This window comes from Felis catus, chromosome F1 (genome assembly GCF_018350175.1).
Source record: "Felis catus isolate Fca126 chromosome F1, F.catus_Fca126_mat1.0, whole genome shotgun sequence".
NCBI lineage: Eukaryota > Metazoa > Chordata > Mammalia > Carnivora > Felidae > Felis > Felis catus.
Window position 1 is genome coordinate 19,956,536 of NC_058384.1, and position 16,976 is coordinate 19,973,511.

The 16,976-nt window shown below is 39.2% G+C and overlaps 1 protein-coding gene across 11 annotated transcripts in view; it reads left to right on the forward strand.

The window, feature by feature from the left end:
• Positions 1–16,976, forward strand: part of RASAL2 (RAS protein activator like 2) — a 362,968-nt gene that overhangs the window by 193,553 nt on the left and 152,439 nt on the right. The window lies entirely within an intron of this gene.

The following is a 16,976-nucleotide window of genomic DNA, read 5'->3' on the forward strand; positions in this document are numbered from 1 at the left end:
TTGTATTGTTGTATTATTATTTGCTTAGTGAACCTAGACATTAAGTCATAGGCATTTGATGGGTAGATATACAGAATCATTTCTTGTCTCTATTTTGTGTAATATGGATAATTCTGTGATTTTGGTTGTGTTTTTGAAAATCAGGATTTGGTTTTTTGGTTTGTTTTTGCCTTTTTCTTCATTTCTCTTCATTTTCTACATGGAACTCAGAATTCTTGCTCAGAATCTGGATCCTTTATTTATCGTTATTTTTTTTTAAATCCTGTAACAGTTGTTGCTTTTCTAAAAATTAGGTGAGCAAACACTTTTCTTCAAGGAGTCACACTTGCAGAAATCAAGATTTCCTTTCATCTTGTTTCCGCTGTACTTCTTTAGCATGTGTTCAAACCAGTTTAAATGTGAGCCTAAATTACATTACAAACCTGTCTGGGTGTAACCATTTTATAGTTTATTTATATTTCACGTACAGGTCCTATGTGGCTTGGACTGGCTCAGCGTCACCTTCTTCAGCCTCTTGCTGTCGTTATTTGTAATGTTATGTTGATGACTGTCTTTGCCATTTCTCCATGAACCTTTGGCTGTTCAAGCTTTGACCTACAAAAGTCACTTAATTTTGAAGAAGTGTAATCACAGTCTCAAATGTTATTACAATTTTATAGAAGAGAAAACTATATAATAATTCTTAAAAAGTCTCCACCATTCCAGGTTCTGATCCCAAAGATAAACTCAGATGAGTGGCCAAGGTGTCTAGTCCAGAGCCAACCTTCTACCTCTGCCCTTGACTACAAGTGTGGTAGCCATCTAGACTCATGGAGTCCGTAATCATTTTCGGAGTGGATGTCCTCAATTGGCACTGAAAGCTATTGCTTATAAGCACCAGAGGGGAAGAGGCTACTTTTACAGTCATTCTTCCTTACCTTCCTGTTTAATGTTGAATTAGAAAATTATTCTGTTCTGTTTTTGTCTCCTAGTGATTTGTCTTTAGGCAAAATTTTCTGCTGTCAAATAGTTAACTGAGTGATTGCTGTATATGTAACATTCTGTGCCAATCACTAAGAATGAAAAAAGATGTAAGATAAGATTTCTGCCTTTAGAAGATTCTTATGTAGTTAAGAAGATAGATTATTATTATTATTATTTTTAACGTTTTATTTATTTTTGAGACAGGGAGAGACAGAGCATGAACAGGGAGGGTCAGAGAGAGGGAGACACAGAATCTGAAACAGGCTCCAGGCTCTGAGCTGTCAGCACAGAGCCCGACACGGGGCTCGAACTCACAGACCGCGAGATCATGACCTGAGTTGAAGTCGGCCGCTTAACCGACTGAGCCACCCAGGCGCCCCAAGAAGATAGATTATTGATGACTAATCACAGTACATGTTATTACTGTGGCATATTATATTGTGTGGCTTTTATTTTTTGTTTTTTAAAAACCTTTCATTTATGCAGCGAATAGTTACTGAGTGAAAACTGTGCCAGATGCTGGTCTAGGCCCTCAAAATACAGCAGTGAAAAATTAGACAAAAATGTGTCCTTTTGTGGAGCTTACATTCTATTGAGGAGTGACAGACACTAAGCAAGAGTAATAAATGGACTATCTACTGTGCTAGATGGTGATAAGTACAAAGAAAAAAATAATGTAGCGAATGGGGATAGGAATGGCAAGGAAGTGTAATTTTAGCTAAGGTGACCAAGGAATGCCTCTTGTTGAGTGACATTTGAGTGCAGATCTGATAAAATAATGACTGTTAAGCATATAGATACTTGACGGTGAGAGGTTCCACCCAGAGGAATGGCTGGCATAATGCAGGACTATGCTTGGGCTGTTGTAGGAGCAGCACACGTGCCAGTGAGGCTGACACGGATGAACAGGGGGAGAGTGGTAGGAGATGACATCACTCAGCCCTTTGGCAAGCAGGTCACGATGGTCTTGTGGGTCATCATAAGGGTGTTGGCTTCTACTCTGTGAGATGGGGAACCCTTGACTTCCAACCGAATCTGCTTGTTGGATTGGATATGGGAAGTAAGAAACAGCAGAGTGAAGGATTTTGGTTAGAGCAGCTAGAGGAATCAGGTTGTTATTTTTTTTTAATGGGAAAGACTGGGAGAAACCCACTTGAAAGTGGGATTGACTGGGAGTTCCATTTTGGATGTACTGAGTTTGAGAGTCGTGTTAGACACCCAAGTGGAAATATGTGAGTCTGGAAATCAAGAGAGGGAGGTACGGATTGGACACAGAAATGTAGTCCTTTGGGGGCACCTGCGTGGCTCAGTTGGTTAAGGGTCTGACTCTTGATTTTGGCCCAGATTATAATCTCACGGTTTGTGAGACTGAGCACCGCATCAGGCTCTGTGCTGACATCGTAGACTCTGCTTAGGATTCTTGCTGTCCCTCTCTCTCTGCCCCACCCCACCCCCAAAATAAATAAGTAAGTGTAAAAAAAAAAAAGAAAAAAAGAAGGAAATTGTAGACCTTTAGCAAATAGATGGTATTCACAACCATGAAGTTAAATGAAATCACCAAGGAAATGGGTGTAGGTAGAAGAGAGAAGTCCAAGACTCAGCCCTGGAACAACACTTAGAGGTTAGGAAGATGAGGAGGCCCTGGCAAAGGACAGACCAGACAGGAAGAATGGAAATCCAGAATTTTGCCTCCAAATAAGGCAGCTGAGTCAAGTGTGAATGGGGAAACCCTTCTGGTTTTACATGATTCTTACACTTGGCAAACTCTAGATTCTCTTTATTCTTCTCCAGTAGAGGAATCCCAAACACTGATCAGTTTGTGCAGATACCATGTAAAATCATGGTATACATTTTGATTTCAGGTATGAGGTCGTCATCTATGGAGAAATGCCCACTCGTGGAAAACATGCCCTTTTTACTCTACTGCAGAGAATGTAGGACAGAAAGGAGTTCCCTGAATGTACAGGGTCTGTGAAGAATTTATGGTGGCTTCCAGCTTACTGTACGTCACAGATTTCAGACTGGTTAAAAAACTTGTGAATGTAAAAGCATGGGAAGGCCCATATTTGTGTCTCACACCTAGTTTAACATGAGCACATTTACGCTGATGAGAACCTAATAGATGTCAAAAAGTTAGCCAAAAAAAAAAAAGTGTGCATGGGTATGGAGCAGCAGAGTGGGAAGTGGCCAGCAGAGAAAGTACTTCTCACTCGGTACTTCTCGAACTCTCGCATTCAGCACTTTACAGATCACCCAAGATACTAAAATGTATATGTACACTGGCATTTGAGTCAGGTTTTGATACACCAAATTCTTGCCCACTGAAACCGCGACGTTTTCTTAAGGGATATGAACATCGCGTCTAAAGCACCCATCTCCTGATGTAGAAAACCTAGGAAAAACTACTTACCCCTGGTGACAATATCCAGATTTTAATTTATTCATCAAAAAAGGAGTTTTCAAATTCAAACAATGCAAAGCAATGATTTGCTGAATTTTCAGAAGGAAATTATTTCTTCTGACAGTAGGGTCTTGGCATACTGACAATATTGGGAGGTGTGTAAATCAACGGCGTGAGCTAGAACTAGTAAATATTTGATTTTCAAGATTAATTTTCAATATTAAAGGTAACCTACATGAATTCAACTTTAAAAAGCCGTCAAATACCATCAAATAAGAACAGTGTGAAGTAGGGGGAAGGGGAAAGCTGAGCAGGAGACAGCATTTTTGTGAAGTGTACATTTATGGAAGGAAGTTGTCTACCCCTGCATGTTGTCTACTGCCTGGCTGCTGGAGGGCACAGCAGTGAATCGGGAACTCCGTCCGTTCTGTTTGTAGCATTTCTCGGACAGATTCAAAGCCTTACAAGTGGTGACTGAAAGCTGCAGAGCCTCATGCCTCTATTTTGCTATACTATGATAAAAGCTTATAGTTACCCTATGGTCTTACTTACAGAATCTCTGGATTTTTAAAAACCTGTGCCTGTGATAAGTAAGTCTGTTTCATTATCATGAAGCATTGGATAGATATACCTATAATTATAATTTAACATAGTATGTCTTTCATACATAGTACCAAACTTTGGGAAAGAATGTATGAAAAATCTTGTAGGGGCAAAGTTAGCTGTCCAAAATTTTAATGTTTATGTAAATGAAGGAGTCAAAAAATTTAACATGCTTCACCAAAGAAAGGAACCAGATTGAAAAATCTTTGTGGAAAAGCCAACCTTCTGTCTACGGAGTGCTAAGTTTATTAACCTAAGTGATAAAAATTTAGGAAACTTGGAAGGAAATTACTATTAAAGCAGAATATCCTCTCCAAGTCATTTATAAAATTATTATAAAAGTTAACTCTTTTAATCAAAATTATCAGAGGATACTGATTGTTCAAACCTTAGCTTTAACCCTGACCCTCTCTGTTAAAGTAGCCTCAGGCCTAACTCTATGTATAAGCTAATAATGACTCTCTCTTTATTTGCAAGACATTATAAGAAGTATCTAGGTAACTTACGAGGTATTTTCAAGGTGCTAAAATCTTCTGTAAATATACAGGGTGGTAATAATAATATTGAAAGAAGGATATGTGAGTAATGAAGATTTTATATTACCAAAAAATTCCTTCCATTTTTCAAGTAATGGAATAAAAAATTCTAAGTAATTCCTATGTATGATAATATTCAATATTTAGATCAGCTAATATTAAACATATATGAAATATATAATTTATATAATATTAAACAGCATATATATATTTATAAAATCAACAGAAGCAGATCTTGTGCTTTAAAGTAACATAAGTTGACTAATATTAAACATTTATATATATTATATGTATATAATATATAATAGGGCATAATATAATTGATAAATTGATAATATTTTTATATATGTATACAAAAATAGAGGCAGATCTTGCACTTCAGGGAAATATATACAAATGATCAAAAGTTATGAAAAAGAATCAGTAGCCTGATATTTTTAGCTCTAAAAGTAGAGTCCAATGGATAATGGCAGCCCATGGTTTTCTTTGAAGTGTCCTAATATGTAAACTAAGACCATTTCACCATCATCTAATACGTAAGCTCATGCTAAGTCAGCTGCAGAATATCTGACCTTTATACTTGCGTTCTATCATTTCTCTTTTTTTAAGTTTATTTATTTATTTTGACAGAAAGAGAGAGAGAGAGAGGGAGAGAAAATGGGAGGGTGGGGGAGGGAGAGAAGATCCGAAGCAGGCTCCTTGCTAACAACAGAGAGCCTCATGCGGGGCTTGAACTCATGAACCACGAGATCATGACCTGAGCTGAAATCAGAAGCTCAAGTGACTGAGCCGCCCAGGTGCCCTGTATTGTTTAATTTCTAGATTTCAGTGATACATAAGTTATTTGAGGACAGGTCAAGTGAACTCAAGGATTATCAAAACTATTATGGATAATTAAAGTAGAAAACCCTGGAATAATGTCCTTTGAAGCTGTTTGTTGGGTAGTTTTGAGTGTTCTTAAAAACCATGAGCCAATATATACAATTCTTTGAGATCTGTAAGATTCTGTAAGATACACGTGCTAATACTGATAATATTCTAGCAGAATGGGCTTGAATCTAGGTTAAAATAGCCACGTACAGTCAATTCTGTAATGTGACATGTGTTTCTAAAAATCACGGAGCTATGCAGAATTGCACAATAAAAATCACAAGTCTTATGGCGAAAAGGGGATTGAGGGCACTGTATTCAAAAACTTGGTCAATGACAAAAAAGAACAGGAAGTAAAAATGGTAGCACATTTTTACAAGTGTTAAATGGTTGCGAAATACATAAATACTACAATAAATATAGTACTTTACCTTGAAAAAAATCTGGGAAATTTACTTTGTGGTCGTGGGCATCGGACTAGTTTGTGTGTCTACTATGATACGTTTTTTTGAAATTGAATAGAAGACATCGTGACACAAGATACGGATGAGTGTGGCTCGTAGCATGTGCAGTGAAGTGAGGTGGCTGGCAGGTGTTGAGTTATGCATGCGTGTGAGCGTGTTGTGTTTTCGTACATGGCTTGGTTCAGCCGGGTGCCGTGTTCTTTGTTCACGTGGTGTTTCTCACAGATGAAATCACGCTTAAGCAAACCAAAAAATTCACGTAACAGATCGTGCCCTATTATGTTACTTGTGATGTAATATTCACGTTTTCAAAGCAAGCCCTGTAACAGAACTGACTTGACTACCGGCTCAGTCAGGTTTGTCCCTTAGAAAGAAGTAGCTTGCATTTGTTAGTCTACTGAATTTCAAACCATTAGTTACTTTTGAACACATTCCTAAATTTCTTTTTGAAGTTATTTAGAACTCAAAACTAGTACAAATGAAAGAAAAACTAGTCCTTAAGTTCTCAAGCTAACCTCCCAAACCCCATTTCTATTTTACTCTTATGAGCTAGATTGACTGGTTGATTGATTTGAGCTAGGTGTAGACTAGCAGTGTCTTCTCTGAGGAAATCGGTTCTCAGTTCTAAGTCAAGGCGCCAGATCTCAGTTCTTTCTAAGTTGTAAATGCAAGTTTGGATTCCCGATTTGCTCTTTTATCTTCCTCTCCATCCTCATCCTGGCCCCCTTGACATTTGTTTGATGCTGTGAAAGGTGGCGCCAAGGTTGCAATTGCCTGACCAGTGCCGCGTGTCATTTGTCTTTGATTTGTAGCTATTTCATAAAGTTTCCAGCAGATGGCAGTAAAGTTCCTAAACGAAGTCTTCCTTTCCTGACTCGTGTAGGTCTTTTGTACAGGCTATCGTCAGGGTTGTTGTAAAACCGGAAGACCTGGGGAAGGAGACACCGTGAAGGAAGTCAACATGGAGCTATAGGCCAGCTGCTTGCTAGATTTATTACAAAGCTGTATTCTATGTCTTAATATTTAAGTTAGTCTAACAAACTTTTTTAAAAAATACATCTAAATAAAATATGTTCTAGGCTTCAACCTTGACTGTATATTTGTAACACATTTTGTAACAGTCTGGAATTGCAGGCTAGAATTTTCAAATTTGGTCCCATATCATGAGAGGCCCCACAAACATACAGCTCGGTACCACCCAGCCTGTACCTTCAAGCTCTTAGGAGATCCTTGCCCGAGAGCACCAGAGTAGAGTCCTCTAAAATGTGATGCCTACGTGAGGGGCCTCTTTTGACTGACTAGTCCTAATGCAGTGTTAGTCATAGCACATCACTATGGTGTTTGGAGAGTAGAGTGGGAAGGAGGAATGCATGGCTTAAAGAATCAGGAATGGTTTTTAGATTCAGCCTGGACTTTTAGGGAGAAAAAAGGTGGTTTGAACCTGAGCATCTATTCCGTCCAGAAACCCCACTATAACTATATAGTAAGGGGATTTTCTTTTAAAGACATGGTCCTTCAAGGATACGGAGAATGAGAAAGAAGAAAGCAAGCCCACAAAATAATAATAACAACAATAACAATAATAAATTGAAAGCTGAAAAGCAAATGGAGCATGGTACATAACCTAGCTGCCTTGGGAAAGCCAAATCTTAGACTGTCAGTGAAGAAAGCTAAGAAGGAACCTGATTTTTACTACAGAATCTTTAAATCACTTAGGAATTGATGACAGGAGCGTATCATTTATAGTAGACCCCCTATCTTTTCCTCTTCCCCAGTCCACTAAACAATTGCTTTTCCCACCCCTACCTGTATTCTATTCTAAGACTGCAGGTTAATTCTCTGGAGGAAAGAAACTATTGGTGTATTGGGGCACACCAGGCAAAATTGAGAGCACAGAACACTTCACCAAATACAAGGAAACTAAGTGAACATCTGCAGACTGAATGCTGGGCTCCTCTACCTATCTTTCCTCACTTGCCTTTACCCTCCAGGCAGGAGACAAGAAGAATATTATTTGGGGTGTTTCACCCACTCAGGAGGAAAGATCTCAAGATACTAACATTCCCAAGACTAGTAGAGATCTGAAGAAGAGCCTCTAGCATGAAAGAGAGAAACCAAAACAAACAAAAGAAAAAAAGAAACCCGGAGGAACAGAGACAGGCAGGGAATAGAAAACTTAAAGAAAAACGTCGCTATCAGACAGATAAAATATTGCGTACATGAGACAACTGAGTGTTATACAAAGCCAAAGAGTTGCCATGTGCTAAAAAAAATTGTCACAGAAATAAAACTCAATAGAAGGATTGGAAAATGAAAATGAGGATATAGCCCAGAAAGTAGAGGGGGGAAAAAAAGATAAAATAGAGTGCCAGTCAAAACAATGAGTTCCAAAAAAAGAAAAGCAAGGGAAGGAAATCATTAGCAAAATAATTCAAGAAAATTTCTCATAACTACAAATAGGAGTTTCCAGATTGAAAGAGCTTACCGAGTGCCTATGGCAAAGCAGATTTTTGGGAAATTTCAATTTGTTTTTGGTGACATAGAGACAGTCTTATAAATTTGCAAAGAAAGGACAGATTACATATTTAGGATCAGAAATCAGAATGGCATGAGGCTTCATATCAGCAACATCAGAAGCTAGGAAAAAATGAGGAATGCCCTCAAACTTCTGAAGGAAAATTACTTCCAATTTGGAATTCTATGTTTAGCTATTAGCCACTAAGTACACATGAGAATAAAATAGACATTTTCAGGGGCGCCTGGGTGGCTCAGTCGGTTAAGCGGCCGACTTCGGCTCAGGTCATGATCTCGCAGTCCGTGAGTTCGAGCCCCGTGTCAGGCTCTGTGCTGACAGCTCAGAGCCTGGAGCCTGTGTCTCCCTCTCTCTGACCCTCCCCCGTTCATGCTCTGTCTCTCTCTGTCTCAAAAATAAATAAACGTTGGGGCGCCTGGGTGGCGCAGTCGGTTAAGCGTCCGACTTCAGCCAGGTCACGATCTCACGGTCCGTGAGTTCGAGCCCCGCGTCGGGCTCTGGGCTGATGGCTCAGAGCCTGGAGCCTGTTTCCGATTCTGTGTCTCCCTCTCTCTCTGCCCCTCCCCCGTTCATGCTCTGTCTTTCTCTGTCCCAAAAATAAATAAATGTTGAAAAAAAGATATTAAAAAATAAATAAATAAATAAACGTTAAAAAATTTTTTTTAAATAGACATTTTCAGACATCAAGATTTAAACAAAAAATTTACCTCCTACACATCATTTCTCCTAGAGCTAATGAAACCTATTCTTCCCCAAGAGTGAGCAGGATGTGGGATAAAGGCTGGGAGATCCAACACGAGGGGAGAAGACAAAGGGCCCCTCAGGAGAATGTGCTAGAGAGAACGGAGGGTGACAACTCCATAGTGTCTATAGAATGAGGACAGGCAGTTCAGACCGCAGCGGACAAAAGGCTATCATGAAGACTTCTCCAAGAAGACAAAATTGATACAGTAGAATGAATTGAAACAACGAATTGAGGATTGAAGCAAATTTGGGATTAAATTAATAATAAGCACATAGAAATTTAAATAAATGAATAATTAGGCAACAGCTTTAGGAGACACAAAAATGTAGTTCAGTGCACAGAGAATGCTTGTATAGCACCTTCTACACGTTAGGTACTTTGTGTATGTTAATTTTTTAATCTTTGTAAACCCACAAGGTACTGTTTTACATGTAAGCAAAGTGAGGCATAGTGAGGATAAGTAACTTGTCTAAATACCTAAGCATCTGGTCAATGGCAAAGGTAGGATTTGAACCCAGGCAGTCTGCCTTCAGGAACTCTGCTCTGGACCACAGTGCTGTGTTATGCATCAGGTTCACTGTGTGGCTGCATTGACTACATACGTAGTCCCAGTATTGCTTTTCCTTACCAAAATTACTATGGAACCAAATAGGGACCATGAGAAGGTAGGAGGTGTCAGGGTACCTGCTGGGGTAGGAGGAAAGAATCAACTTCTCATCTTCATAGTGGAAAATCAAAAGATAATGTCTAAAATGGGGGAAAAAAACCTGTAAATATCAGTACAGCTATTTAATTAAGATTTGATGGTAACTCCCAAAAGAATTGGCTAAGAAAGATGAAAGTTGTTGTTCCTGGGGAAGGAAAAGTGTTAGAAGAGGGGATTGCTGTTTGTGTTAACAAGTCTCATAAAACTAGGAGACCCTAAACTATGTGCATATATTGTTTTATTAACATAAAAATTTAAAAAACAGGGGACGGCATATACAGTTAACAAAAAAGAAAATTAATATGCCATTTAAACACAAGGAAAAGGTACTATTCCTCGTTTCTAATCAATAAAAGCAAATTAAAGTTACGATGAGCTGCCAGTTTTTACCTATGCGATTAGCAAGTATAAATATGTTTGTTTTGGTTGGAGAGGGGGAAACAAACATTCTAGTCCATTAATGCCAAATTGTTTCTGTAGAGGGCAGCCTCGGCAGGATACATTTTGGCAAAAATACAATCTAACCTCTTAAGAATTTGTCCCACACCTCTACTCACATAGTCATTGCAATTGCACCATTGCTTATAATAACACAAGAGCAGACCAACCAAAATATCTATCCATAGGAGATGATTTCAATGAATTCTGCTAAATCTGCATGATATACCACTATGCATGTATCTATCAAAAAGAAAGTAGTTCCACGTGTAGTAATTTGAAGCAATTTCCAAGATACATTGTTAGGGGGCGGGGCAAGGTGGGAGGCAAGTGCAGAAATGTGTGTGTATATTATACTTTGATTTATGTAAGAAGTGCCATGTGCATATAAGCATGTGTGAGTGTGTGTGTGTGTGTGTGTGTGTGTGTGTGTGTGTGTGTGTGCGCGCGTGCGCGGGGACATAACTCTAGAACTATACAGAAGAAGCCCTTAGCAGTGGGTGCCTCTGAGGAGAAAACTGGAGACCTGGGGGATCAGAATGTGAGGGAGACGAACTCGTCACTATCTGACCCTTTTTTAACCTTTCACCTTTTAATGAAATGAAGGTTAGTATTCTTAAAGAGTAATAATGGTGGAAATACTTGTAACTTTAATAATTAGGATAGAGCAGGGGAGGGGGAAATGGAAAGAAGAAACCTACCTTCCTAAAGGGACATTTCAGTTCTTTTTTTTTTTTTTTTTTTTAATGTTTATTTATTTTTGAGAGAGACAGAGACAGAACGCGAGTGGGTTAGGGGCAGAGAGAGAAGGAGATACAGAATCCAAAGACAGGTTCCAGGCTCTGAGCTAGCTGTTAGCACAGAGCCCGACACAGGGCTCAAACCCACGAACTGCAAGATCATGACCTGAGCTGAAGTCGGACGCTCAATCGACTGAGCCACCCAGGCGCCCCGGTACATTTCAGTTCTTTATGTTGAATTTCAAAAACAGGGAAAATGAATTAAAAATGAATTAAAATCCAGGACAGTTAACTGGAAGGGTATGTTATATTGGTGCCAATCAACGAGTTTCGCATTACTAGAATACACTGTTGTGAAATCACCTGGATTTCATCTCACTCACCCGTCATGAATTTGTAGCGGGGCGTTAAACTGACCGTTATAACGGGTTCGTTTTTATTTATCTGCAGTAAACAAGAGAAATTGATTCTGATTAAAGAAGACTAGAAGCTCTTTGACATTTTTATGTTAGATGATTATAATCTAATAGATTATAAAAGTAACCTCTATTGGATTTTTTCAGGAATGTTAAAAAGGATATTTCTTCTCTTTACCTCTTTGTTAAATAAAACTTAACTGAAGTAATGCTGGGGAACAAGTTTTCTGTGGATCATAAATGCTGTGCCTATGATTTAATGTATCATTTTTGCTTATATTGCTTTGGGCAAATTTAAAACTCAAAGACCAGGATAGTAAAATATAGAAGAATTTGTTCTGCACAGATCTCCTGTAGAGACCCTTTCCCCCTGTGAGAAGATCGGAAAATGTTTGTTTGTTTGTTTGTTTGTTTTACCTTAGGAATATTATATTTCTTATAATGTTAGATAATGAAAATTCAGAGACTGTTAGTAAGAAAAATTGCTTATAAGTAATTTTATTTTGTTTTATTTCACAGTTTTCCAAGTAGTATTAGCAATGAGCCTAATAAATTTTATTAGCCTAACAAAGTAATCCTCTTCCAGCTCTTAACATGCCCCAGCTTCTCACTTGAGATTACAGATTTGCCAGCAGCCAATACAGAAACTAAATAAAGGGAATATGAACTGCAGAGTTATTGGACAGCTGTTTTATTTCAAACCTCTATTTTATGAATCCAGATGACTTTCTACTGTTCTACTGTTAGCCTCATGTTAAGATTTTATTTTTGCCCCCCTAAATATTGGGAAAATTACTTTTTAGTATTTCCACAATACTGGGTTTTTTTGTTTTGTTTTGTTTTGTTTTTTGCTGAGGTCCAGCACGTATAGTATTTTTCTGCGAACTAAAGCAAGTTTCCATGCTTATTCAATACTAGTTATACCATCCTATTTGATTTGAGGTGATAGGCGTCATAGGTAATACTTTATGACTAAAACCAGCTTCCTTCCACTTTGTAACTAATTCATAAAACCGACTCCGTTTAGGAGCCAGAAAAGTTAAAACCAGACCAGATAGCATCCCAGTCGCTGTCCTCCACTGATGCAGTTAGCATCCTTCTCAAGTAACAGGCACATTCTAAGTTTTTAATATATTAGCTGGTTCTAGAACTGAATATAAAAGTTAGGTCACTCTAGGGCTATGTCAGTTTTTTATCAACCTTTTCTAAAAAGTAGTTTATCTGTGCTCATTGCCTAATTGTTTTTTCTGTTCCTTGATATCTGGCTCCGTCTGTCACTGAAATTTGCCCCCGTATCAGAGGTGTGATAATAAATTCCACCACTGCAGTCGGCTTTACCCCCTCTCTTCAGTCTGTAATGATTGGCTCTTCTACCCACGTTCATGCTACCCTTTCTTTTCTTCTTTTTTTTTTTTTTAATGTTTTTATTTATTTTTGAGAGAGAGAGAGAATGAGTGAGCGAGCAGGGGAGAGACAGAGGATCCAAAGAAGGTTCCACGCTGACTGCAGTGAGCCCATGTGGGGCTCGAACTCACAAACCGCGAGATCATGACCTGAGGCAAAGTTGGACACTCAACCAACTGAGCCGCCCAGGCGCCCCTTTGCTCCCCTTTCTTGACTTGTATAACTTTTGTTTGTTATTTTCCTCACTGTACCTTACTCTCTCCCGCTTGTACGTGTGAATATCTGAAGTGCAGATATTCCTGCAGATATACCTGCTTCACTTGCCTTGTCCATTCTCTGTAGATGATGTCACCTCTTTACCAGAATGCTCGCCCCTGAAGCCATTATCTGTCTGTAGTTCCCCTCTTCGTTCCCTCTCTTGCCTCCCCAGAACTTTGTTCTCGTGTGACTGCAGAACCACTGTCCTTCTAGTCCTTCTAACTTTATGTTGCCCATTTGTTTCCACCTGAGTATCTTAGTAATTACCCTCTGTCTCTTCTTAATTCTTCTTTTTTCCTTCTAGATTACTCATTTCACTGCTTGACATTTTCTCCTTTTTTTGAAAAATGTTTTTATTTATTTTTGAGAGAGTGCAAGTGGGAGGGGGGCGTGGTGCAGAGAGAGAATGGGACAGAGGATCTGAAGCGGGCTCTGTGCTGACAGCAGTGAGCCCATGTGGGGCTCAAGCCCGTGAACCGTGAGGTCATGATCTGAGCTGAAGTTGAACGCTCGACTGAGCTACCCAGGCACCCCAGCATTATCTTCTTTTTTATTATTATTAAAAATAATTTTTTTTTAACATTTATTCATTGTTGAGAGACAGAGTGCAAGCAGGGGAGGGGCAGAGAGAGGGAGACAGAGAATCTGAAGCAGGCTCCAGGCCCTGAGCTGTCAGCACAGAGCCCAACGTGGGTCCCCAACCCACGAACTGTGAGATCATGATCTGACCCGAAGTCCCATGCTTAACTGACTGAACCACCCAGGCCTCTTCCCCGGCATTATCTTCTTAAAGCACTAATTGAATCATGTTTGTTGAAACCTTTCTTAAACACCTTTACTGGATCTCCATTACCTACGGGATGAGGCCCAAATGTGCACTGGCACTAAACATCCTCTGTATTCTGACCCAGGCTTGGCTCTCCAACGCTGTCTTTCTTTACCCACCACCGACATCTGGGCTCTGGCCTCGTGGGCTGCTTCAGCTTCCCAGGTATTGTCATGCACATGGGCTTCTGCTCACATTGAGCCATCCACCTGGAATGTCTTGCGCTCTTCCACTCCACCCACCTCTTGTATGATAATCCTGGGGCTTGGCAATCTTTTTCTTCATTCCACCAATCAGAATCCACCAGCATTTATGTCCGATAAACAGCTCTTTTTGTCCCTCTGAAACTGAATGTAAGTCCTTACGTTTTCAGCAAGTTGTTGCTACGTATCTTCTTTACTAGGTCAGAACCTCTTAGATGACGGGACTGTTTCTCCTCCATATTGGTGTCACCACAGAAACTAGCCGGTGGTTTTGTGCATTGTTGTAGGCTTAGTGTGTGTTTGTTGAGTGAATGACTGATGTGAGACACATTGGAGAAACCCTTGCCTGATTTTTTTCAAGTGAAGCGCTTCAAAGTGAAAAATGATCTTAGATGTGGGAAGTGTGTTTTTTGCCCCTGTAGGGAAAACCATATCCACTTCATAGAAGTACTTTACAAATGCATTTGGAGAATTCTAAATATCGTTGTGCAGCCACGGGGACTCTACGCAGTTATTACATCCACAACTTGGTTCTGAGACGTGCAAAGCCGGTAACTGCCACTGTCCAGGTGAACAAGTCCCAGTGTTGGGCTTGACTGTTTGCCAAGGTCAGACGTGAGCTTGCAGCCTGTGCTGCTTGTTGATACCATGACCGCAGTTGTATTAGTGAGCAAGGTGTCTGTGCTTACTTTTAAGATTTTGCTAGTAGCAAATAGCTTGTAAGAGATAGTTTCTGTTTCTGTGCAGAATGGTAATAGAAAATAAATTCTCTGAATGGAAGAAAATGACCTTTTTATCCTTCTGCTGCATTTGAGGTTGATAGCATAAACGTGTGTGCTATTGTTGGCGTTTAGTTATTAAGTGATTAGGTAGTATATCAAAATCACACGAGCAGATTTAGCAGCTCATTTACAGACGAGAGGGTTTATTGCTTTAGGAATGACTAGAACTCTTCTGTTCTTCCTGGAAGGACTGCCTTTAGCAGAGGCCGTTGTGGGGCAGTGGAAATGGTACAGGCTTTGAAGTTGCCCTAACGTGGATTCAGATTCATCTCTTCTCATCATTAACCTTGAGCCTCAGCTTCCTTATCAGATGAGATTTTTATTAGGCTTTGAAAGAGGAATTTGGGACCAACAACGTAAATTCTAATTTGAGACAAACTTCAGTTCGCTCTGACTCTTACACAATCCTGGAACCAGTGAGATAGAGAGTAGGTGTTATATTTCTCAGTTTGCTTGGACAGGTTTAAATAAACCCAGTAAAGAAATTTGAGGTGTGACATGTTAGGAAACATCCTGTCTCTATATCTCATGACTTTACTCATTTGTTTTTTTCTTTTACTTGCACAGTTTGGCAAATTCCTTCCTTCTAAAGTATGGTCATAATTCACCATTCTGTTATACAATGGAGGTAGACAAATGAGGATGGAGTTGTTTACACTGTATCTTGAGATTTATTTTTGAGACTTGGTCTAGGTCCTTGGCTGCCCTAGAACCTTTTCCAAAAGGAAAATATGTGATTCAGACACACTGAGCAAAATTAGCTAAACATTGCTTACTTTCTTTAGTTGCCCCCGTTTCTTCCTTCCTTCCTTCCTTCCTTCCTTCCTTCCTTCCTTCCTTCCTTCCTTCCTTCCTTCCTTCCTTCCTTCCTTTCTTTCTTTCTTTCTTTCTTTCTTTCTTTCTTTCTTTCTTTCTTTCTTTCTTTCTTTCTGTTTCTCTCTCTCTCTCTCTCTCTCTCTCTCTCTCTCTCTCTCTCTCTCTCTCTCTCTCTCTGGTAGTCCAGATTGGCTAAGCTATTTACCAAAGCCTTTTTAGTTTATGTTTCAAACAGAAGGATTTGTGAATCAGATTGGTGGAAAATCTAGCTGGGTTTGTGTCCAAAACAGACTGGAGCTGCCTTCGGGGATGAAGAATGTTTTGTTAAGACCTTCCTGACACCCACCTGTCCTGTGATTTCTATAGTAACAGTGCTCAAGAAGAAAAGAAGCCCTGGAGATTCTCATTAAGGCATTGTGCTTACTGGATTGTTTTGATTACTTACTTTTCTCTGAAATTTACAGCCTATTTTCTTTCCTGTTATGTTCAGAAATTTGAATGTTAACTTTTCCCCCATTTTAATTGATAGTTAATATAACTCAATGAGAAATCCCCATCCTTTTCATTTTTTCCATCTGCTTACAAAATAATTCGTATCTTGTCTGTTTGGCATGTTCTTTCCAACTCTGGAGAGTAGAGAATAATGGTAAAAATTCAAGGTAGAAACGAGTAAAGAATACAAATTCAGAAGATAGAAAGGAAGTAAAAGACTGAATTAGCTGGTGATAAAGATTATTTTATCTCAGTTCATTTTTTCAATTAAAGGCCTTAGATTTTTTTCCCCTCTTTAATCAGAGTAGTGCCATCAAAGAGTCAAAAACATATTTAAGCAAATCTTTTGTAATTAATTTTCAAAAGTAGGAATCAAAGAGAAGTGTTGCGATGTATGTGTGAGGATGTATATAATGAGGAGCAGGTGATCTGGGGAGAGAGTGAGTGTGAGAGAAAGGAAGAGGAGAGAAAAAACTACATGTAAAAAATATATCAGAATATCATTGGCAGTACACATTACAATTAGATAAAAATAGCCTTGGGTAGCCACCGTAAGCTAGAGAGTTCTAGATAAGCCTCCCAAAAAAGAAACTGCAGACATGATAGGAGCGAGGAGAAAATTCGGCCTTTTTTTTTTTTTTTTTTTAAATCTATTTATTTATTTTGAGAAAGAGAGAGTGCCAGCTGGGGAGGGGCAGAGAGAGAGAGAGAGAGAGAGAGAGAGAGAGAGAGAGAGAGAGAATGAATCCCAATGTGGGGCTCAATCCCACGAACCAAACC